This window comes from Ranitomeya imitator, chromosome 4, assembly GCF_032444005.1.
Source record: "Ranitomeya imitator isolate aRanImi1 chromosome 4, aRanImi1.pri, whole genome shotgun sequence".
In the NCBI taxonomy this organism is placed as follows: domain Eukaryota; kingdom Metazoa; phylum Chordata; class Amphibia; order Anura; family Dendrobatidae; genus Ranitomeya; species Ranitomeya imitator.
This window is the reverse complement of record NC_091285.1, coordinates 556,544,199-556,569,663: the sequence shown is the minus strand read 5'-3', so window position 1 is coordinate 556,569,663 and position 25,465 is coordinate 556,544,199.

The window sequence follows — 25,465 nt, the reverse complement described above, 5'->3', positions numbered from 1 at the left end:
TGCAGAATTTATTGTCTATACTGACAACAATCCGTTGACCCACCTGGACACAGCCAAATTAGGTGCGTTAGAACAGCGATGGATAGCCCGGTTATCTAATTACAACTTCAAGATCAAGTATCGAGCAGGTCGCAATGGAAATGCCGATGCCCTATCCCAGATGCCACACTTGAGAGATGTAGAAGAAGAAACGGGGGAGCTTGAAGAAATTGAACTACCAGCCTTCCATCATCCCAAGGCAAAACATCATCAGTCAAGTACCTATCAGAAACAACAAGAGGTGAATTTTAATCCGTTAGCACACCATAGATGGGCTGACACCCAAGACAGCAATCCGGCTGTGAAGTTGGTGAAGGAACTGTTAACTGAGCAAAGTGCATATCCCGATGAGGATGCCCCAGAAGAGACGCATCAACTCTGGAAAGAGAGAGGCAAAATGTTCCTGTATCAAGGGAAGCTCTGTAGAAGGTACACCAATCCGAAAACACATGAATTGGTTTGGCAGATTATCGTGCCTAAACAAGATGTCAAGATGGTCCTCGAAGCTTACCATAATGGTGCTGGTCACTTCGGTTGGAAAAAGTTAGAAGTACTTCTAAGAGAAAGATTTTATTGGGTCGGGATGAGAAAATCTATCGAACAGTGGTGCAGAAATTGTGGCCCGTGCAACCTCAGAAGAAACGATCAAAAGAACCAAAGAGCACCACTGCAGCCCATAATCACCAAACAACCACTTGAACTTGTAGCCATAGACCACGTGAAGTTAATACCAAGCCGGTCCGGCTATGTCTATGCCTTGACCATCGTGGACCATTATTCACGCTTCTTGGTAGTAGTACCCGTAAAAGATCTGACAGCAAAAACAGCAGCCAAAGCGTTCCAAACGTACTTTTGTAGACCCCATGGATATCCGGAACAGGTTCTCACCGACCAAGGTACAGCCTTTGAATCAGAGATCTTCAGAGAATTCTGTAATATGTATGGTTGCAAAAAGATCCGGACGACGGCCTATCATCCACAAACAAACGGCTTATGCGAGAAGATGAACCATATTATAATAGACCTACTAAAGACTTTACCTGAGACAGAAAGGAATCAATGGCCAGAGAAATTGCCTGACTTGGTGGATCTGTATAATCATGTCCCGGTGAGCTCCACCAACTGCACCCCAGCTTACCTTATGCGTGCAAGACCCGGCCAATTACCAATCGATCTAGAAATGGGAATTCTGAAACCAGACGCAGAAGTTCAAGACTCCAATTGGGATATCATACGGCAAAAGCAGTATCGCCAAGTGCAAGAGAGTGTGGAAAAAAGCCTTCAGCAAACTAGAGTAAGACAAGAGCGAACTTTCAACCAGAATGCTCTAGCGACCCCATTAAGACCGGGTGATCAAGTGCTCAAGAGAAACCGTCGAACCAATAAACTAGACAATCAGTGGGAAGCCGTACCCTACACAGTTTTACCAACAAGAATGGATAATCCTAAAATGTGTCTCATTAGCAAAAACGGAGGCTTAACATCTGTATTAGTGTCAAGAGACAATCTTAAATTATGTCCGGAAGCATTGAAAGAGACAGAAGTTGTCCAGCCAGAACCAGAAGTTATTCAACCCATGCAGGTCCAACCAGTAAAGGAAAAAGAAGAGGAAATGTATCACACCTGTATAGGAGACTTTCCCAAAACCCTACTAACATACCATGGTGCAGTAGTGGTTCCCATGGTGGCCTTTTACCCAACACCGAACCCAATACCAGAAGTCCCAAGACAGGAAGAGGCTGACCTCGTACTACAGGAGATTCCAGGCCAGGAAGAACAGATTCCTGATCAGAGTGATCCCATTCACGGTGGATTTGCCAACTCCATAGTCGTGGAATTATCTTTTGCAGAGCGGGCAGATACTACATCCGCAGTAGACAGTAGTACACCACATGGAGAGATACCGCTGTTACGTAGATCACAGCGTAGTACCCAGGGTCAATTACCGGCCAGGTATGCAGATTACCAACTATAAAACTATAGTCATTGTTATCATTCTGCAACGTTTAAGCCCAGTACCTACAGAGACTTGTCTGTATGAACTTCTTGCATATTCTTGAACTTTTTATTAGCCCGGAGGCACTAAATCAAAGCTCCGGAAAGACTGCTTTTTGAACTTTGCTTTTTGCTCTTTTTGAACTTTCTTTAGACTTTCTATTGAGTACCTTCAAGGGTAGAACTGTATTAATGGACGCTATTTGAAGTGACTTTTTACAGAACTCTATTTTTGTTTCCTTGAGTGGTTTTTGTAACTTTTCATTTTTAAGACTCTGTACATATTAATTGTTATTTCAAAATGTTATCGTCCCACAGTCCCGGAGTACTGTTCTTAACTAAGGGGGAATGTGGCACCCCTAGGGGTATTTGCCACAAAAATAGTTACTGACACTAAACACAAATATTAAGATAGCAAAACTGCACTACCACCTCCGGCCAGAAGGGGGAGCTCCAGAGACTCCCCTTAATCCATTCTGATCTGAGAGAAGAAATGGCAGTTGGGCTAAGGAGCTGAAAGTGAGAGGTCATACAGCTGAATTTCTAACAGCCCTATGACGGTTTCCAGGCCCAAATCACCGGCCTGAGGAGAAGAGAGACAGAGAAAAGGGACATTGTGAGAACCGGGTAGCATTAATCACTACCCAGAACAGGCGCAAAGACGGATACCGGATCCGTGGCTGTATTCATTATATATAATACAGCAACCGGAAAAACGTGAGGTGATATCAGCTTCACTAGGGCCGGACGCAGCAACAGACACAGAGTTCAGCGGTACTCCCGGAGGGGGTAAGCCGATAAAAGGACTCGGGTTGCCCGTCGAACCAGGACCCGGAGGGGACAGATTGGGCCGGCAGCCAGTTCACATACAGCAGCAGGGCCACACAGAAATTGCGCACAATAAGAGGCGAAGACCCCGGCAGGGTCAAAGTAACTCAGAGTTCCCATACAGACTCCGGTGACAGGACTGGTTGTAAATCCTTTTATGTTAAAGTAAACTGGTTAAACGTTTCAGTGCCTCAGTCTTTCATTTGGACAATAGCCATCTATCCAGGATCGGGATCATCGCCGCTGGGAGAACCTGCTGCTGATCAAGTAAGTGCCTGTCCCCTCACGATACCCCTTACACTGTGCATTGCCTGATGCCACAGCACCAGGTCAAGCCACCCGTGACATCCCCCTCAAGAGACAGACCCCATTGGTCCGGTGCTGGGTATCCCGGTCTCTTGGGCGTCACATTAGTATATACCTGTAGGTCATCTGCTCCTGTGTATAGTATATACCTGTGTCATCTCCTCCTGTATATAGTATATACCTGTATGTCATCTGCTCCTGTATATATATGTACCTGTATGTCATCTCCTCCTCTATATAGTATATACCTGTGTGTCATCTCTCCTGTTTATAGTATATATCTGTGTCATCTCCCCTGTATATAGTATATACCTGTGTGTCATCTCTCCTGTATATAGTATGTACCTGTATGTCATCTCCTCCTCTATATAGTATATACCTGTGTGTCATCTCTCCTGTTTATAGTATATATCTGTGTCATCTCCCCTGTATATAGTATATACCTGTATGTCATCTCCCCTGTATATAGTATATACCTGCTGTGTGTCATCTCCCCTATATATAGTATATACCTGAATGTCATCTCCTTCTATATATAGTATATACCTGTATGTCATCTCCTCCTGTATATAGTATATACCTGTGTGTCATCTCCCCTGTATATAGTATATATCTGAGTGTCATCTCCTCCTGCATATAGTATATACCTGCATGTCATCTTCTATATATAGCATATACCTGTATGTCATCTCCTCCTGTATATAGTATATACCTGTATGTCATCTCCTCCTGTATATATATGTACCTATATGTCATCTCCTCCACTATATAGTATATACCTGTGTGTCATCTCTCCTGTATATAGTATATATCTGTGTGTCATCTCCCCTGTATATAGTATATACCTGTGTGTCATCTCCTCCTGTATTAGACCTCGTTCACACGTTATTTGCTCAGTATTTTTACCTCAGTATTTGTAAGCTAAATTGGCAGTCTGATAAATCCCCAGCTAACAGGAAGCCCTCCCCCTGGCAGTATATATTAGCTCACACATACACATAATAGACAGGTCATGTGACTGACAGCTGCCGTATTTCCTATATGGTGCAATTGTTGTAGTTTGTCTGCTTATTAATCAGATTTTTATTTTTGAAGGATAATATCAGACTTGTGTGTGTTTTAGGGCGAGTTTCGTTTGTCAAGTTGTGTGTGTTGAGTTGCGTGTGGCGACATGCATGTAGCGACTTTTGTGAGATGAGTTTTGTGTAGCAACATGCGTGTAGCAACTTTTTGTGTGTCGAGTTACATGTGACAGGTTAGTGTAGCAAGTTATGTGCAGCAAGTTTTGCGCATGGCGAGTTTTGCGCGTTGTGAGTATTATGTGTGGTGCCTTTTGAGTATGTGCAAGTTTTGTGTGAGGCAACTTTTGCATGTGTTGCAACTTTTGTGCATGTGGCAATTTTTCCGCGTGTGCAAGTTTTGCGTGTGGCGAGTTTTTCATGAGGAGAATTTTGCACTTGTGGCGAGTTTTGCAAGAGCCTAGTTTTTGCATGTGGCGAGTTCTGCGCGTGGCGAGGTTTGAGTGGCGACTTTTGTGTTTTGACTTTTATGTGGCGAGGTTGGTGTATTTGTGGTGAAATGTGTGCTGAGGGTAATATGTGTTCAAGCACGTGGTAGTGTGTGGCGCATTTTGTGTGTGTTCATATCCCCGTGTGTGGTGAGTATCCCATGTCGAGGCCCCACCTTAGCAACTGTACGGTATATACTCTTTGGCGCCATCGCTCTCATTCTTTAAGTCCCCCTTGTTCACATATGGCAGCTGTCAATTTGCCTCCTACACTTTTCCTTTCATTTTTTCCCATTATGTAGATAGGGGCAAAATTGTTTGGTGAATTGGAAAGCGCGGGGTTAAAATTTCACCTCACAACATAGTTTATGACGCTCTCGGGGTCCAGACGTGTGACTGTGCAAAATTTTGTTGCTGTAGCTGCGACGCTTCCAACACTTTTCCTTTCACTTTTTCCCCATTATGTAGATAGGGGCAAAATTGTTTGGTGAATTGGAACGCGCGGGGTTAAAATTTCACCTCACAACGAAGCCTATGACGCTCTCAGGGTCCCGACGTGTGACTGTGCAAAATTTTGTTTCTGTAGCTGCGACGCCTCCAACACTTTTCCTTTCACCTTTTTCCCCAGTATGTAGATAGGGGCAAAATTGTTTGGTGAATTGGAAAGCGCGGGGTTAATATTTCACCTCACAACATAGCCTATGACGCTCTCGGGGTCCAGACGTGTGACTGTGCAAAATTTTGTTGCTGTAGCTGCGACGCTTCCAACACTTTTCCTTTCACTTTTTCCCCATTATGTAGATAGGGGCAAAATTGTTTGGTGAATTGGAACGCGCGGGGTTAAAATTTCACCTCACAACGAAGCCTATGACGCTCTCAGGGTCCCGACGTGTGACTGTGCAAAATTTTGTTTCTGTAGCTGCGACGCCTCCAACACTTTTCCTTTCACCTTTTTCCCCAGTATGTAGATAGGGGCAAAATTGTTTGGTGAATTGGAAAGCGCGGGGTTAATATTTCACCTCACAACATAGCCTATGACGCTCTCGGGGTCCAGACGTGTGACTGTGCAAAATTTTGTTGCTGTAGCTGCGACGCTTCCAACACTTTTCCTTTCACTTTTTTCCCCATTATGTAGATAGGGGCAAAATTGTTTGGTGAATTGGAACGCGCGGGGTTAAAATTTCACCTCACAATATAGCCTATGACGCTCTCGGGGTCCAGACGTGTGACTGTGCAAAATTTTGTGGCTGTAGCTACGACTCCTCCAACACTTTTCCTTTCACTTTTTCCCCATTATGTAGATAGGGGCAAAATTGTTTGGTGAATTGGAACGCGCAGGGTTAAAATTTCACCTCACAACGTAGCCTATGACGCTCTCAGGGTCCAGACGTGTGACTGTGCAAAATTTTGTTTCTGTAGCTGCGACGCCTCCAACACTTTTCCTTTCACTTTTTTCCCCATTATGTAGATAGGGGCAAAATTGTATGGTGAATTGGAAAGCGCGGGGTTAATATTTCACCTCACAACGTAGCCTATGATGCTCTCAGGGTCCAGACGTGTGACTGTGCAAAATTTTGTTGCTGTAGCTGCGACGCTTCCAACACTTTTCCTTTCACTTTTTTCCCCATTATGTAGATAGGGGCAAAATTGTTTGGTGAATTGGAACGCTTGGGGTTAAAATTTCACCTCACAACGTAGCCTATGACGCTCTCAGGGTCCAGACATGTGACTGTGCAAAATTTTGTTTCTGTAGCTGCGACGCCTCCAACACTTTTCCTTTCACTTTTTTCCCCATTATGTAGATAGGGGCAAAATTGTTTGGTGAATTGGAGCGCGCGGGGTTAAAATTTCGCCTCACAATATAGCCTATGACGCTCTCGGGGTCCAGACGTGTGACTGTGCAAAATTTTGTGGCTGTAGCTGCGACAGTGCAGATGCCAATCCCGGAAATACACACATACACACACACACACACATTCAGCTTTATATATTAGACTAGCTGAAGAGCCCGGCGTTGCCTGGGCATAGTAAATATCTGTGGTTAGTTATAGCACCTCACTTCTCTTATTTTCCCATCACGCCTCTCATTTTCCCAATCACATCTTTCATTTTCCCACTCACATCTCTCATTTTCTCCCTCACTCCTCTCATTACCCCCTAACACTTGTCATTTCAACCTCACATCTGTCATTTTCCGATCACTCCACTATTTTTCTTCACTCCTCTCATTTTGCACTCACACCTTTTCATTTTCACCTCACACCTCTCATTTTCACCTCATCACCTCAGTATATACATGTTTGTCATCTCCCTTATATATAGTATACATTGTATGTCATCTCCTGTATATAGTATATACCTGTATGTCATCTCCCCTGTATATAGTATATACCTGCTGTGTGTCATCTCCCCTATATATAGTATATACCTGGATGTCATCTCCTTCTATATATAGTATATACCTGTATGTCATCTCCTCCTGTATATAGTATATACCTGTGTGTCATCTCCCCTGTATATAGTATACATCTGTGTGTCATCTCCTCCTGTATATAGTATATACCTGCATGTCAACTTCTATATATAGCATATACCTGTATGTCATCTCCCCCTGTATATAGTATATACCTGTAGGTCATCTGCTCCTGTATATAGTATATACCTGTGTGTCATCTCCTCCTGTATATAGTATATACCTGTGTGTCATCTCCTCCTGTATATAGTATATACCTGTAGGTCATCTGCTCCTGTATATAGTATATACCTGTGAGTCATCTCCTCCTGTATATAGTATACTAGATTGTGGCCCGATTCTAACGCATCAGGTATTCTAGAATATGCATGTCCCCGTAGTATATGGACAATGATGATTCCAGAATTCGCGGCAGACTGTGCCCGTCGCTGATTGGTCGAGGCAACCTTTATGACATCATCATCGCCATGGCAACCATTATGACATCTACGTCGATACTGTGCCCGTCGCTGAATCAGAAACGTGAGATGTCTACGTCCTTTATGACATCATCGTCGCTGTGCCCGTTGCTGATTGGTCGAGGCCTGGTGGCCTCGACCAATCAGAGACGCGGGATGTCTACGTCCTTTATGACATCATCGTCGCTGTGCCCGTTGCTGATTGGTCGAGGCCTGGTGGCCTCGACCAATCAGAGACGCGGGATTTCTACGTCGATGCTGTGCCGGTCTCTGATTGGTCGAGGCCTGGCGGCCTCGACCAATCAGAGACGCGGGATTTCCAGGACAGACAGACAGAAAGACAGACAGACAGACAGATGGAAAAACCCTTAGACAATTATATATATAGATACCTGTATGTCATCTCCTCCTGTATATATATGTACCTGTAAGTCATCTCCTCCTCTATATAGTATATACCTGTGTGTCATCTCTCCTGTATATAGTATATATCTGTGTGTCATCTCCCCTGTATATAGTATATACCTGCATGTCATCTTCTATATATAGCATATACCTGTATGTCATCTCCTCCTGTATATAGTATATACCTGTAGGTCATCTGCTCCTGTATATAGTATAAAACTGTATGTCATCTCCCCTATATATAGTATACACCTGTATGTCATCTCCTCCTGTATATATATGTACCTGTATGTCATCTCCTCCTCTATATAGTATATACCTGTGTGTCATCTCTCCTGTATATAGTATATATCTGTGTGTCATCTCCCCTGTATATAGTATATACCTGTGTGTCATCTCCTCCTGTATTAGACCTCGTTCACACGTTATTTGCTCAGTATTTTTACCTCAGTATTTGTAAGCTAAATTGGCAGCCTGATAAATCCCCAGCCAACAGGAAGCCCTCCCCCAGGCAGTATATATTAGCTCACACATACACATAATAGACAGGTCATGTGACTGACAGCTGCCGTATTTCCTATATGGTACATTTGTTGTAGTTTGTCTGCTTATTAATCAGATTTTTATTTTTGAAGGATAATACCAGACTTGTGTGTGTGTGTTTTAGGGCGAGTTTCGTTTGTCAAGTTGTGTGTGTTGAGTTGCGTGTGGCGACATGCATATAGCGACTTTTGTGAGATGAGTTTTTTTGTGGCAACATGCGAGTAGCAACTTTTTGTGTGTCGAGTTGCATGTGACAGGTTAGTGTAGCAAGTTGTGTGCAGCAAGTTTTGCGCATGGCGAGTTTCGCGCGTGGCGAGTTTTATGTGTGGTGCCTTTTGAGTATGTGCAAGTTTTGTGTGAGGCAACTTTTGCATGTGTTGCAACTTTTGTGCATGTGGCAATTTTTCCGCGTGTGCAAGTTTTGCGTGTGGCGAGTTTTCCATGAGGTGAGTTTTGCACTTGTGGCGAGTTTTGCAAGAGCCTAGTTTTTGCATGTGGCGAGTTCTGCGCGTGGCGAGTTTTGAGCGGCGACTTTTGTGTTTCGTCTCTTATGTGGCGAGGTTGGTGTATTTGTGGTGAAATGTGTGCTGAGGGTAATATGTGTTCAAGCACGTGGTAGTGTGTGGCGCATTTTGTGTGTGTGTTCATATCCCCGTGTGTGGCGAGTATCCCATGTCGGGGCCCCACTTTAGCAACTGTACGGTATATACTCTTTGGCGCTATCACTCTCATTCTTTAAGTCCCCCTTGTTCACATCTGGCAGCTGTCAATTTGCCTCCTACACTTTTCCTTTCGTTTTTTCCCATTATGTAGATAGGGGCAAAATTGTTTGGTGAATTGGAAAGCGCGGGGTTAAAATTTCACCTCACAACATAGCCTATGACGCTCTCGGGGTCCAGACGTGTGACTGTGCAAAATTTTGTGGCTGTAGCTGCGACGCCTCCAACACTTTTCCTTTCGCTTTTTCCCCACTATGTAGATAGGGGCAAAATTGTTTGGTGAATTGGAAAGCACGGGGTTAAAATTTCACCTCACAACATAGCCTATGACGCTCTCAGGGTCCAGATGTGTGACTATGCAAAATTTTGTTTCTGTAGCTACGACGCCTCCAACACTTTTCCTTTCACTTTTTTCCCCATTATGTAGATAGGGGCAAAATTGTTTGGTGAATTGGAACGCTTGGGGTTAAAATTTTGCCTCACAACATAGCCTATGACGCTCTCGTGGTCCAGACGTGTGACTGTGCAAAATTTTGTGGCTGTAGCTGCGACGGTGCAGATGCCAATCCCGGACATACACACACACACATACACACACACACACACACATTCAGCTTTATATATTAGATATGATTATAGAGGAGTATACATGCAACTGAGATCTACATGATATAAATATTTCTATCACAAGGGTACACGTAATTTCAAATCAAATACATCAGGTAATATTTTTAGATCAATTCTTTTGTCAATTGTCAAACTAGTTCCGTAATATACTTGATCGAATGTGGCTGCAGTCTCCAATATGTGGAACGATGCACGCAAGATTAAACAAACACCGACAGAATGTAAAAAATGGTTTTCTGTTACATAGCCTGTCCAAGCACTTTTTATTTGTGCACCAAAAAAATTGGAAATCAATGAAATCAATAATTATTGACTACATACCCGATCATGTGACAGACCGTCTAAACGGCTTAATAAAAAAAGAAAGCTTTTGAATATTTAATTTGGGCACCTTGGCCCCTGAAGGACTGAACCTTGTGATTGAGAAAGTGACTAAATATTTTAATTTTAATTTTTTATGTTTTTGGTTTTTTTTTAATTATTTTCAGCCTTTTGTTTATTTTTTATCCTGGTTCGTTTTTATCGTGCTTTTATCTGGAGGTTTTTGCTTTTGTAAATGTTCTGATAAATGACGAATGTCCCCCCCCCCCTTTTTGTATCTGCAATGATATATTTGCACATGTAACCACAACTGTTTTGTAATTCGTCGCCTTGGGGTTAAATACTGCTTCCTTTCTATGACTAATAAACATCCACCTGAAGAAGACGGCATATGCCGTTGAAACGCATTGTGGTTCAACCCAAACTGATGTTTGTGTCCTCTATCCTGCGCTCCTGTAACCGGTTTTCCTTTTTCACTTGCATAATGACAAGGTAGGTCTCTTTTGGCAGGGCCCTACTCTACTCTAACCTATTAAACATTTCTTAAAATATCCAATACTCTTTTTATGCATATTTTTATACATTTTTCTTTATGGTAATGTGTCACATATATGTATTTTTAAAATGACCTATAATACCACATACAAGGAACAAATACTCCACATCATAACCAGACCACTTATTACTACCACATAGTGACTGAATAATGCACAATACAAGCAACAAATACCACCGTACCATGACCATACCACATATTACCATCCTATAGTAACCAAATAATACCACATACAAGGAACAAATATTGCCACACCATGACCAGATCACATATTGCCACCACATAGTGACCAAATACTACCCCATACAGAGAAAAAATGCCGCCAGAGCATGACAAAGCCACATATTACCAACACATAGTGATCGAATACCAAAACACTGATAGTCAATAAAAAAAACAGAATACTAGTATTACCATTAAAAATAATAAACACAGGAGTTATGTTCATAGTGTGCAGTATATTGTGTAAGAGTACAGGTAATACAGTGATCACCAGTGACATTATATACAGGAGCTCTGTATATAGCATCAGTGCACAGGTTATACAGGGATCAATAGTGACATTACGCACAGGAGCTCTGCATATAGTGTATAGTGTAAAGGTAATACAGGGATCACCAGTGACATTATACACATGAGCTCTATATATGTTGTATAGTGTAAGAGTACAGGCAATACACTGACTCATTGATCACATCTCTAATTGCAGACTTTCATCTTCGCTTTTCTTTTTAGTAATGCAGGGATGATTTCAGACGACAATGTGCATAATTATGTGTCATCAGCATATGGTACTGAAAACAAAGTCTACTCCTGGTTTTCCAATAGGGGCAGTATATTGAGAGAAGAGGAGGGGACTTTTGAACCCTGAAAAAACCCACCAGTAAAGGGAACAGGAGAGGAAGAAGAGCCAGCAAAAGATTTAGTGAAAGAACAGTTAGAGATGTAGGAGTAGAACTGAGAGAGAGAACAGTAAACTTGAGCCTGATAAAGTGAGCCTAGTTAGGAGGAGATGGTGATCCACAGTGTTGAATGCTGCAGAGAGATCCAGGATAATCAGCAGGGAATAGTGACTAGAGCTGAGAAAACTGGTTTAGAAAATGGTATCAATGTCGGCACGAATGTTGCACATTTGAATTCGTGTTCTGATTCCCAAGCATATTCCTCAGAATCAGCAAAATTTTGCTAAAATTCAGTAAAAGATCCAGTTTCAACTAAGGCTGTGTGCACACAGTGGTTTTGATCGGCTGTAACATTACTGCTGGTAAGATCATTACCGTTGGTCAGAACACTTTGGATTCACACTGTCAGATGCCAGCGTGACCCTGTAAGTGTGACTGTGACTGCAGTTAACAGCTTACCGCATGTCAGCAGGCATCGGCTCATGAGACACTACTACTCCCACCAGCCTACACCTGCTGTCGCTGATAGCAGTTGGAGCAGGAGGTGGCGGGATGGGCATGTTCATCAGCCAGGGCCTGTGCTCAAAGTAAAGAAAAAAAAATAAAAAGAAAAAAATTAAAATGAAAATAAAAAAACAGAGTATACTCACCGTACACCTAATCCCTGAAGCCCTTGTGTTCAGTAAAAAAAGAAAAAATTTAAAAACACCATATTCTCACCTTGAAGCCTAATCCCGGATGCCCATGTCACCTGGAAAAGAGGAAAAAAAATAAACCACCATATCCCTCAGCTGTCTGTCGTAATCCATATTGTATCATGACAATTCAGATCACTTGTAGAGCAGTCACATCAGCTGATGCGACTGCTTTCCCTGGCAGCCGGTGACACATTGACAGGAGTGTGAAATCACTCCTGCACTGTGTAGCGCTGAGCTGATGTAAGTGAGGTCACTAGAGCCCATCAGCTGAAGAGGCCCGATGACCTCACTTATGAGAAAGTTCTCACGCAGCAGAGGTGCCATAAGTGAAATCATCGAGGCTCATCAGCTGATGAACTCTGGTGAACTTTCTCAACACAGCTCAGAGCTAAACACTGTAGGAGTGATTACATGCTCCTGTCAGTTTTTTTTCAGCAGTCATCGGGATCGTTGTGGGACATCATGGATTATCTCTTCAATTCATACAGGTGAGGAATGTGGTTATTTATTCTTTTACTTAGTTTGCAGGGGTCATCGACTTCAGTGAACTGAGTGATGATATGAGTATGGGGGCTGCTATTCTCAGGTTGGTAAGGGGCCATGGATATTGGCCCCCCAGCCTAAAAAGAGCAGCCCGCAGTTGGCCAGAAATGGCACATCTATTAGATGCACCAATTCTGGTGCTTTGCCAGCCTCTTCCCACTTGCCCTGTAGCTGTGGCAAGTGGGATTCATATTTGTGGGGTTGTTGTCACCTTTCCATTGTCAGGTGACATCAAGCCCGAGGTTAGTAATGTAGAGGCATCAATAAGATGCCCCATTACTAACCTCATAATCACATTGTATGAAAACATAGATGTCTAGAAAAAATCCTTTAATTGAAAGAAAGACGCAGACTTCTTTAATAATCTTAATTAAACGATACTTACGACCTCGCCTATTCCCCCAATGTCCTTGTCATCTACAAAAGAGGTAAAAAAATTATAGACCTGCACAAGGTTGGGAAGGGATACAGGAATATAGGCAATCAGCTTGTGAGAAGGCAAAAAATGTTGGCATAATTATTAGAAAATGGAAAAAACACAAGATCTTCCTCGGTCTGGGTCTCCATACAAGATCTCGCCTTGTGAGGTATGATTCTGAGAGAGATCATGAAGTAGCCGAAAAATGTATGGGAAGACCTGGTCAATGAAGTGAAGAAAGTTGGGACCACAATCTCAAATGTCAATGACTATCTAGATGATCCAGAGGAGGCATGGGAGAAGGTCATGCAATCTGATGAGACCAAAATAGAACTTTTTAGTATCAAATCCACTCGTCGTGTGTGGAGGAAGAAGAAGGATTAGTACAACTCCTAGAACATCATCCCATCCATGAAGCATGGTGGGGGAAAAATCATATATTCATTTGATTTTCTGCAAAGGGGACAGGATGACTGCATGGTATTGAATTGAGGATGGATGGAGTTATGTATAGCAAGATTTTGGCCAACAACCTCCTTCCCTCAGGAAGAGCATTGAAGATGGGTTGTGGCTGGGTCTTCTAGCATGACAATGACCAGATTAACTAAGTAACTAAGGATTGTCTCTGTAAGAAGCATTTCAAGGTACTGGAGTGGCCTAGCCAGTCTCCCGAACTGAACCTATTAGGAAATCTTTGAAGGTAACTGAAACTCAATGTTGCCCATGGATGGCCCGGAAACCAGAAAGATCTGGAGAAGATCTGTATGGAGGAGTGGGCCAAAATCCCTGCTGCCAAGTGTGCAAACTTTTTCTAGAACTACAGGAAATGTCAAACCTCTGTAATTTCAAACAAAGGTTTATGTACGAAATATTAACCCCTTTACCCCTGATGGTGTTTTGCACATTAATGACCTGGCCAATTTTTACAATTCTGACCACTGTCACTTTATGAGGTAATAACTCTGGAATAGATGTCATGTCCCATTTGGATGCCAGGTCACTTTTTGAGAGCCTCTGATATGCCTAAATAGTGGAAACCCCCCACAAGTGCCCCCATTTTGGAAACTAGACCCCTCAAAGAATGTAGTTAAATGTATGGTGAGCACCTAAAACCCCCTGTTTCACAGGAGTTTATAACGTTGAGCCGTGAAAATAATAAAATCACATTTTCCTCACAAAAATGTTTTTTTAGCCCCACATTTTGCATTTTCAGAAGGATAGCAGGAGGAATTGCACCATACAATTTGTAATGCAATTTCTCCTGAGTACGCCGATACCAAATGTGTGGAAGAAAACTACTGTTTGAGTGCACGGCAGAGCTCGGAAGGGAAAGCGTGTCATTTGAAAATGAGGGACGCTAGTGCTAAAATTTGTTGTTCTATTTTGCCAATATGTATTAGCATACCAGGTGCTATACACTTTCTAAATATAAATTAACAGGAATACTGCATAAAGTAACTGCAGACTTCTGAGACAGATTAGGGCCAAAACGTTATATACCCTTTGTATATTCTTTATTTTAATTAATAGAAATAAAATTTAAATTTTATAATCTTCTAGGGTTTATTTGGGGTTCTCCCCAATTTGGAAATGATCATTTTTTTGCAGGCTGATCGCCTCTGCAGCATGGGGATGCGGCAGCATCCCCATGCTGTACAAACTGTCAGCTCTGCACTGACAGGGAAAATTGCTAATCATGCACTGCACATGATCAGCACGTTTCCTAGCTCCGGTGATATCCGGTTACCAGGGCAATGATCAGGACCCCGCGTCATGCTGCAGGATCTCCGATTCAAAGGCAGAGAGGCTATCAGCCCTCTGCCGGCTCCCGCAATGCTGCAATGATGTTCGATCGCAGCATTTCAGGGCTTAAAACGCATGGAGCAGTACTCAGATTTTAAACATTAAAAAAAGAAACACATTTCTGATGTTACGTTTTTTTTTGTCACCACGCAAAAAGAAAAAAATACAATGCAAATAAAATGACATATGGACTCCAAAATGGTATCAAAGAAAATATTACCTCACCACACAAAAAAACCCACAATTTCCATCCAGAGAAAAAATGTTATGAGTCTTGGAACATTGTGACGCAAACCAATATTTTTTTCTTTTTACAAATTGATAGATAATATATTTGTTTGCCGATTGGTACTCTATGAATGTACAATTGAAGCAATTTCTACTAGACATTAATGTAATCTATTCCAAGGAATGGTGCCGATCCACAATCAGAAGCCAACTGATGTGTGGTTGTTTATGCTACAATGATTTTAGGTAACAGATAAGCAGAAAGGTTAAAGGTGACAGATCCCTCAAGTATATCTGTGGCAAGAATAGTATACCATACATTGATTATGTTAAAGGGCAAGAAGGAATATGAATCAGTTTAAAGAGCATTGATTCATGCTTAAAGGTTATAGATCTAGCAAACTGAAGCGACGATGTATGAGAAATGATAATAAGTGATTAATATGCTTCATGACCAAATATCGCTGTATATTACATTGCTTAAAAACTTTGCTGAAAAGAAGGGAATTTATCGTTAAGGAACTTCCACAAATAGCAGAATGATGCATTTTATAAACAAAACAAAATGCTTTTAGACAGGATCGCTTGTACCCTATGTGGATTAAAAAATAAAATAAAAAGTACGGTAATAAAAAAGTTTTCAAAAATACTTTTTAGAATAAGAAAAGCATAAATGTTTAAAACACTGCACTTTTTCCTATTGAAACATAAAATAACCATGTTTGGTATTGTTGAATTTGAAAAATCTAACAAAATTGAAAAATTGAAATAATTTAAATAAAAAAGTTAAAATGCCAGAATCTCCATTTCTTTAGTTGTTGCACATACACCCAAAAATGATAAATGCTATGTAAAATTATGAAATCGTCATATGTACATCAGAATGGTATCCAAAAAACTAATGCTCTACATGCAAAATACAGCTCTCAATGGTGTCCCAGTTTCTTTCTTTTCTGTGTTCCGCCAATTCTGGCCTATAAACTACTAAGTGATCTAGAACTGCCAATCTTAGCTCAACATCAGTTCTTCTGTTCAAAAATATTCCCCCACAATCTTAGTTGCTTTGTTTTCTTTGTTTATGATGGATAATATACTGTTTAAAGGGAATCTGTCACCTCATTTTTCACATATAAGTTGTGGCCACCGCCGTTAGGGCCTTATCTACAGTACAGCATTCTGTAATGCTGTAGATAAGCCCCTGATGTAACCTGAAAGATAGGAAAAACAAGTTAAATTATACTCACCCAGGGGCGGTCCCGGTTCGGTTCAGGTCTGATGAGCTTCGCGGGTCTGGGTCCGGCACCTCCCATTTTCATACGATGTCGTTATCTTCCTTGCTTCTGTTGAGGCTCCTGATTTGCCCTGTTGAGGGCAGCGTAAAGTACTGCAGTGCGCAGGTGCCAGGCCTCTCTGACCTTTCCCGGCACCTGTGCAATGCAGTGCTTTGCTCTGTCCTTAAGAGGGCAGAGAATTATGACTGCACAGGAGCCACGACAGAAACAAGGAAGAGGACGTCATTGCATGCAGATGAGAGACGCCGGACCCAGACCTGCGACACCCATCGAACCCGGACCGTACCGGACCGCCCCTGGGTGAGTAAAATCTAACTTGTTTTTCTTATCTTTCAGGTTACATTGGGGGCTTATTCTACAGCATTCCAAAATGCTGTAGATAAGCCCTTAATGGCGGTGGCCGCAGCTTATATGTGAAAAATGAGGTGACAGATTTAAATAGAATGTTTCATCTCAAAATTTCATACTATTTATATTAGATTTTGATTGTACATATTTAAAAAAAATTGTTTTTTTTCCAACTTCAATCATAGGCTACAACTTTGAGTTTTCTATAGCTCAACTGTTATCTTTGCTGTACAGATTGGGACAAATAAGCCAGTCACCCTGTTACCATGAGAAGCTGAGTGTGTTAACAATGGATGTATAATAATGCAAAGGCCTAAACAGAGTAACTCAAGGTAGCAACACTACAGTATCTGTTGTGACAAATTCAATGGCAAAGTACTGGAGGGGAGATATATTTCACTGAGGTTATTAGCTTCAGTAATATGAACCTCGTAAAATGCCTCAGCACTAGTGTTGAGCGATACCGTCCGATACTTGAAAGTATCGGTATCGGATAGTATCGGCCGATACCCGAAAAATATCGGATATCGCCGATACCGATATCCGATACCAATACAAGTCAATGGGACATCAAGTATCGGAAGGTATTCTCATGGTTCCCAGGGTCTGAAGGAGAGGAAACTCTCCTTCAGGCCCTGGGATCCATAGGGATGTGTAAAATAAAGAATTAAAATAAAAAATATTGATATGCTCACCTCTCCGGCGGCCCCTGGACATCATGCTGCTAACCGGGAGGCTTCTTTGTTTAAAATGCGCGCCTTTAGGACCTGGGAATGACGTCCCGGGTTCTGATTGGTCGCGTGCCGCCCATGTGACCGGCACGCGACCAATCAGAAGCCGCGACGTCATTCTCATTCACAAAAACTCCTAATTCTAGGAATTGAGGACCTGCGAATGACGTCACAGCTTCTGATTGGTCGCGTGCCGGTCACATGGGCGGCACGCGACCAATCAGAACCCGGGACATCATTCCCAGGTCCTAAAGGCACGCATTTTAAACAAAGAAGCCTCCCGGTTAGCAGCATGATGTCCAGGGGCCGCCGGAGAGGTGAGCATATCAATATTTTTTATTTTAATTCTTTATTTTACACATCCCTATTGATCCGATACCGATACCCGATATCACAAAAGTATCGGATCTCGGTATCGGAATTCTGATACCGCAAGTATCGGCCGATACCCGATAGTTGCAGTATCGGAATGCTCAACACTACTCAGCACACTAAGTTAAGGAGTTAATAGGCCATGTTTAGAAAAAAGGCTTAGTCAACAGCTGAAGAGTAGGTGGTAGGCTGTTCACCATGTGTCATTTGCTTTGTTTGCTTTCTCATTAGGCACAAAATGCCATGTTTATTTTGCTAACTATGCACTGGTTTATGCAGTACCACAATAAGCCAGTGGAAGATATAATGACACAGCAATCCTGTGTTTAATTCTATGTGCAGCACAGTGAGCCGATCTAGCACCGTTGGTGCTAGCGGTGCTTGCACCTTCCCCAGGGACCAAGTGTGACAACTGTGGATAAACTGCATGTTTTTGGTGAAGACGGGAGTGTTGTGAATTCTGTGGCTGAGTTCACTTCTGTGGTCACAAGTGGTATTGCAGTCTCTGGGCTTCCTCCCTCAGGTGTTTTGGTGAGCTCGTTGGCTGCCTTGCTATTTAGCTCCACCTGAGTCTGTCTTCCTTGCTCCTTGTCAATGTTCCAGTGTTGGATCTGAGCTACTGCATCTTTCCTTGGGCCTGCTGCTCTGCTAGATAAGTGCTTCTAGTTTGTTTTCTGTTTTTTTCTGTCCAGCTTGCTATTGTCTTTTGCTGGAAGCTCTGAGAAGCAGAGGGGTGCACCGCCGTGCTGTTAGTTCGGCACGGTGGGTCTTTTTGCCCCTTTGCGTGGTTTTCGTTTTAGGGTTTTTTGTAGACTGCATAGTTCTCTTTGCTATCCTCGCTCTGTCTAGAATATCGGGCCTCACTTTGCTGAATCTATTTCATTCCTACGTTTGTCTTTTCATCTTGCTAACAGTCATTATATGTGGGGGGCTGCCTATTCCTTTGGGGTATTTCTCTGAGGTAAGTCAGGCTTGTATTTCTATCTTCAGGCTAGTCAGCTCCTCAGGCAGTGCCGAGTTGCATAGGTAGTTGTTAGGCGCAATCCACTGCTGCTTATAGTTGTGTGAGGATAGATCAGGTACTGCAGTCTACAGAGATTCCACGTCTCAGAGCTCGTCCTATTGTTTTTGGTTATTGCCAGATCTCTGTATGTGCGCTGATTATTGCACGCTGTGTTGCCTGATTGCCAGCCATAACAGGGAGTGAGCCAGGAAGCAAAGTCGAACAGCATGGAGGAGCTGATCAAACATCTGGCCCAAACCCTACAGCAGCAGCATTTAACACAACAAGAAACAAATAAACTGTTGATGCAGCAATTCTAGCGTGACCGTGGGGCCCAATGCGGGCTGTCGGGGGTCTCTATGGGCCTGCCAGGGCTCTCTGCGGCCTGCCAGGGCTGTATGTGGGCCTGTCGGGTCTGTATCTGGGCCTGCCGGTGCTCTATGTGGCCTGCCAGGGCTCTATGTGGCCTGCCGAGGCTCTATGCGGGCTGCCGGGGCTCTATGCGAGCTGCCGGGGCTCTATGCGGCCTGTCGGGGCTCTATGCAGCCAGCTGGGGCTCTGTGCATGTGTGCAGGCATCGTCTGATGGGACTACAAGTCTGGCGCAGAAAATTGCATGGGAGCCCACACCGTTTTCTTCTATTTTTTTTAATTAAATGCTCATTAAGCCTCTTTCACACTTGCATCGGTACGGGTCCGTCGCTATGCGTTGGGCCAATGTACCGATGCATGTTGTGAAACTTGTGCACAACGTGGGGAGGAGGGGCGGAGTTTTGGCCGCGCATGCGCGGTAGAAAATGGCGGACGCGATGGACAAAAAAAAGTTCACTTGAACTTTTTTTGCACCGACGGTCCACCAAAACACGACGGATCGGTTGCACGACAGACGCGATGTGTGGCCATCCGTCGCTAATACAAGTCTAAGGGTAAAAAACGCATCCTGCGAGCACATTTGCAGGATCTGTTTTTTTCCGCCGAATTCGTTTTTTTCTCAAAGAGTTGTATTACCGCCAGTTTGTGCCTGATGACCACATGTTTCATCCATTTTTTGCAGGATCTGTCAAAAAAGCTGTTTCCGCCGGACAGAAAGCACATACTGAGGAATGCTTTTTCTGTCCAGCGAAAAAACGCACAGTGACGGATCCAGCAAATACAGAGGAAACTGAAATGAGAAATGATGAATCCGGTCTCCATTCAAATCATGCATATTTTCCATTTATTTCCAAAAACTGCATCAAAACCGCACCAAAAACTGCATCAAAGCTGCACCATAACTGCACCAAAAACTGCATCAAAACTGCACCAAAAACTGCATCAAAAACCGCACCAAAAACTGCATCAAATCTGCACCAAAAACTGCATCAAAAAGCGCATCAAAAACTGAATCAAAATTGCATCAAAACTGCACCAAAAACCTGCATCTCAAACTGCACCAAAAACCTGCATCAAAAACTGCACCAAAAACCTGCATCAAAAAATGGAACAAAAAAACTGCAACAAAAACTGCATCAAAAACTGCACCAAAAACTGCATCAAATCTGCACCAAAAGCTGCATCAAAACTGCACCAAAAACTGTATCAAAAACCCCAGCAAAAACCTGCATCTAAAACTGCACCAAAAACTGAATCAAAAACAACATCAAAAACAGCTTTAAAAACTGCACAAAAATGCATCAAAACCTGCTAACTGGTGCAGTTTTGATGCAGTTTTTGGTGCCGTTTTTGATGCAGGTTTTTGATGCACTTTGATGCAGTTTTTAATTCAGGTTTTTGGTGAAGTTTTGATGCAGATTTTGGAAATAAATAAATAAATGGAAATGTGCATGATTTGAATGGAAACATGCATGAAAAAATGGATTCGGAGGCCGGATTCATCATTTCACATCTCAGTTTCATCCGTTTTTTGCTGGATCTGTCGCTTTGCGTTTTTTTCGCAGGACAGAAAAACCATTCCCTTGTATGTGTTTTTCGTACGGCGGAAACAACTTTTTTGACGGATCCTGCAGAAAACGGATGAAACGTGTAGCCATCAGGGGCAATCCGGCTCATAGCTCTATGAGAAAAAAACGGATCTAGTGGAAAAAAACGGATCCTGCAAATGTGCTTGCAGGATGCGTTTTTTACCCATAGACTTGTATTAGCGCCGGATCGCGACGGATGGCCACACGTCGTGTCCGTCGTGCAACGGATCCGTCGTGTTTTGGCGGACCCTCGGCATGAAAAACGTTCGAGTGAACGGTTTTTTGGCTGTCACGTCCGCCATTTTCTACCACACATGTGCGGCAGAAACTCCACCCCCTCCTCCCCGGACTTCAGAATGGGCAGCGGATGCATTAAAAAACTGCATCCGCTGCCCACGTTGTGCACAAATTTCACAACGTGCATCGGTACGTCGGCCTGATGCATAGCGACGGACCCGTACCGACGCAAGTGTGAAAGAGGCCTTAGGCTGGTTTCACACTAGCGTTTTTGAACGCATGCGTTTTTCTAAAAAAAACGCATGCGTTTTTTTCCCTATATTTAACATTAAAAACGCGTGCGTTTTTTGATGTCCGCGTTTGTCCGCGTTTTTGAACGCATGTGTTTTTTAACTGCATGCGTTCACTTTCTAAAATGCAACATGTAGTATTTTGCAAAGCGTTTTTTTTTTCCAAAAAAACGCATGCGTTCACATGCGTTTTTTTTTTTGGAAAAAAATTGCATTGGAGTCAATGGAGACGCATGCGTTTTTTTGGACATGCGTTTGCATGCGTTTTTTTTGACGCATGCGTTTTTTTGAAGCATGCGTTTTTTTTGGCACCATAGTTAAGATAAGGTTGTCTAGACACTGATAAGGCTCCCCCATAGCTGAAGGGTTATAAAAGGAAGGCTGGGGGAAGTTTCTGGTCACTTCTCATCAGACTCCAAGGAAGACAGCACCCTGCCCGGACGCATTGTTGGACAAGACACAGAGCAATGTGAGTATATCCTTGCCAATGCATTATTCTTCAATTTTTTGGATCTACATGTCCTAATTTTTTCAATGTTTTTCTTTCAACACGCATCAGAATGTCTTCTCCGGTTTCTTCGTCTGATGATGAATTCCAGCCACGGCAATCAGAAGTGGATCACGTGAGCGAGGTAATTTTTTGTTCCGTCAGCTTGGTAAGTATTGACTGTCACATCGACACATGAGGCAATTATATTTTTTTTATTCTATAGAGCACTTCAACTGAGGGACAGAGAGGTACGGAGCAGCGGAGTCAAGGTCCAGGTGGAAGACGGCAGCGGGTATGTATACCAGGCAGACTGTCCTTATTTAAGTTGTCTTTCATATTTCTGCCCTTTCTCATTTTTTTTTTTTTTTTTTTTTAAATGTGGTTGAGCAAACTTAATTTTTTTTAATTAAATTTTAGGTTTCACAACGGGACGATGACCACATCGATAATGACCTGCTAATCACTCTGGTACAGGAGCGAGTCCCGTTGTGGGACAGCCGGGATCAACAGCACTCCGTCAATAGTGTTATCCGTCGTTTGTGGAGTGAGGTGGCCCAAGCGTTGTGGGATGGCTGGGAGAATTCAACGCCACGGGTCCGTAATGCATTTGGTAAGTATTGCACGATAGTGTGAAGAAACAGACCTTGGCCATGCTCTCTTGACTGTGTGTGATGACAGAAACTTTTCGTAGTTTCTGTCATCACACACAGTCACGAGAGCATGGCCAAAAGTCCTGATTCTGACCATTATATTTTATTGTTATTTCACAGTGGACAAAGTAAGAACACGTTGGCGTTCCATGAAGGACCGCTTCAACAAGGACCTGCGTGCAGAGAAGAGTGCAGCTAGTGGTTCCGGAGCAAGGCACCGGCTGTACAAGTACCACCGTGTGCTGGCCTTCCTGAGACCGGTCCTTCTCTTGAGAACGTAAGTATTTGTCACATGCCTCCGGTTGTATTGCATTGACATAATCTGTCATTTTTAATTCCATAGGATGTACCGTCTTATCGTTTGGTATTAATTTTCTGTTTTATTTTTTCACAGCACACACTGCACGACTGTCGCCACAGGTTCTGGAGCGGTCCTTCAGCCGACAGCCACGGACCCGTCCCAGCCATCCAGCAGCGCAGCACCAGGTGGGTCTTCCACAGTCACTGGAGACCAGGGAGCTGGCCCATCAGGTCTTCCCCTTTCGCAGTCCTCTTTCGCTGCACCCATTTTTGCGGGCTCATCCCGGCAGCGACAGAGGGCTTCGGATAGGTCCCTCATGCCCGAGTTTTTGCACTTGAGCTCGGTTTTACACGAAGCTATCAAGGCTTTAAGTGACAAAATGGATGTGTCCCATAACCTGTTACAGTGCCGCATCCAGGATGTCGCTAAAAGCCTTGATCAAGTTAAAGCCGACCTCCAGAAGCCAGCTCATCATTTTTTTAATAAAATCCACCAGAGCATGTCGGAACACCTTAGCCCTGATCTCCAGCTGAGTGTGATGCAGGCCTGCAATGTTGCTTTGGGGCAGGCTATGCAGCAGAGTCAGAGTCGTAATGTGGCGGCATATCCAACTGTGCCGTCACTGTCCGAAGTAAACACCATTCCTACCTCTGCTGCATACCACTGCACGGCCACCTCTATTCCCTCAACAGGTGTTCTCCAGTACAGCGCCAACACGATGACGAGTGCTGTTGGACATCCCACCGCCACCACCGTGACGACCGCTGCTCCGGCTTGGACCTCCTCCGCTGACACCTCTATGACGCAGGACCCTGGCGTGGCTTATCGGCCCGGCAACCTCCCGATGCAGCAGGACCAATCCATGCAATATCGGACCGGCCCACCCCCGATGCAGCAGGACCCATCCATGCAATATCGGACCGGCCCACCCCCGATGCAGCAGGACAGAGGCCTGGCATATCTGACCGGACCCACCCCGATGCAGGAGGACCGAGGCCTGGCATATCGGACCGGACCAACCCCGATGCACCAGGACCGAGGCGTTGCTTTCCGGGCAGGAAACCCCCCGATGCAGCAGGACACATCCATGGCGTATCGCACCGGGCACCCCATGATGCATGACCAAGCCATACGTTTCCGGGCAGGACCCACCCCGATGCACCAAGAACCATCCATGGCTTTATGTTCCCCCCCACCAGCAATGCAGCAGGACGCTGGTATGGGATTTGTTTCCCCCACCCCAACGATGCCCCAGGACCCTGGGAGGGTGTTAATTCCCCCCCCCCCCCAACGAGGCACCAGGATCCTGGGAGGGTTTTTGTTTCCCCCCCCCAACGAGGCACCAGGACCCAGGCGGGACTTTATCTTTCCCCCCATTGGACTCAGAGATTGCCGAGCGCTCCACAATGGAGACTGACTGTGAAATTGTGGAGCCGGGTCCTGACGTGTCTCCCACCCAAAGTTTACACCCTAGCCCCAAACGACTTCCCCCAACCCGGAAAACACAGAAAACTGGCAAAACCCATAAGAAACAGAAAACTTTGTTTATTCCTCCCCCATCACCTTCCGATGTGTCTCAACCGTGCAGTTTGTCTCAAGCCCCTCATGTTTTAAGCCCCATCCCCGAACTTCCAGACCCTTCAAGTTTTGTTGCCCATTCTCCTGCAACCTCTGCCTCCTCCACGGTGAGCCAGGCTTCAGTTCTAAATACCCCCCAGTTACGGCACTCAACCCCAAGCCGGCGTGGTTCAACCCGGCGCGGTAAAAAAAAATAAATTTGTGTTTTTCCCCAATAAAAAAAAGTTTATTTTCAACAATTATGTTTGGTTTATTGTGTCTTTCACCGCTCTAAATACACACCAATAAACTGCGTTTACACACTTTTATTCTTTTGGCCTACACATATCTCCAGTAGTATAAAATACCAGACAACATCTATATGTGTTTCTTTAGTATACAGATATGAGTTGGCCAAAAAAATAGTAGTTATTTCCATACTCTTATTTTTAATTTTTAACTGGTGTAGTGTCACTGTACAAAGAGAAAATGGTGTAAATCAAGTTCAGAACTCAACTGAACCGGTCAGATGTCAAAATAGACACCTGACCTGTTTAGTTGATTACTGACTTGTATATTCACCATATTCTATATAGCACATTATGTGACAATGTTTGTCAAACTGATGGGACAATGGTTGGCACACGCTAACTATCTATCCTCACCTTGGCAGGTGTAAGAAATTTTGAATTCATGATCATGTTTATGTTCATCATGAATTCATTATTTCTTACACTTGACTTGACGGGAATAGAGAGCGTGCCAGTCGTGACGCAATGACGTCAAGAAGATTACCAATAAAGAAATTTAAATCTGGTTACATTATAAGTATGCGTGTTTATATCATTGTTTGTAAACCAAAATA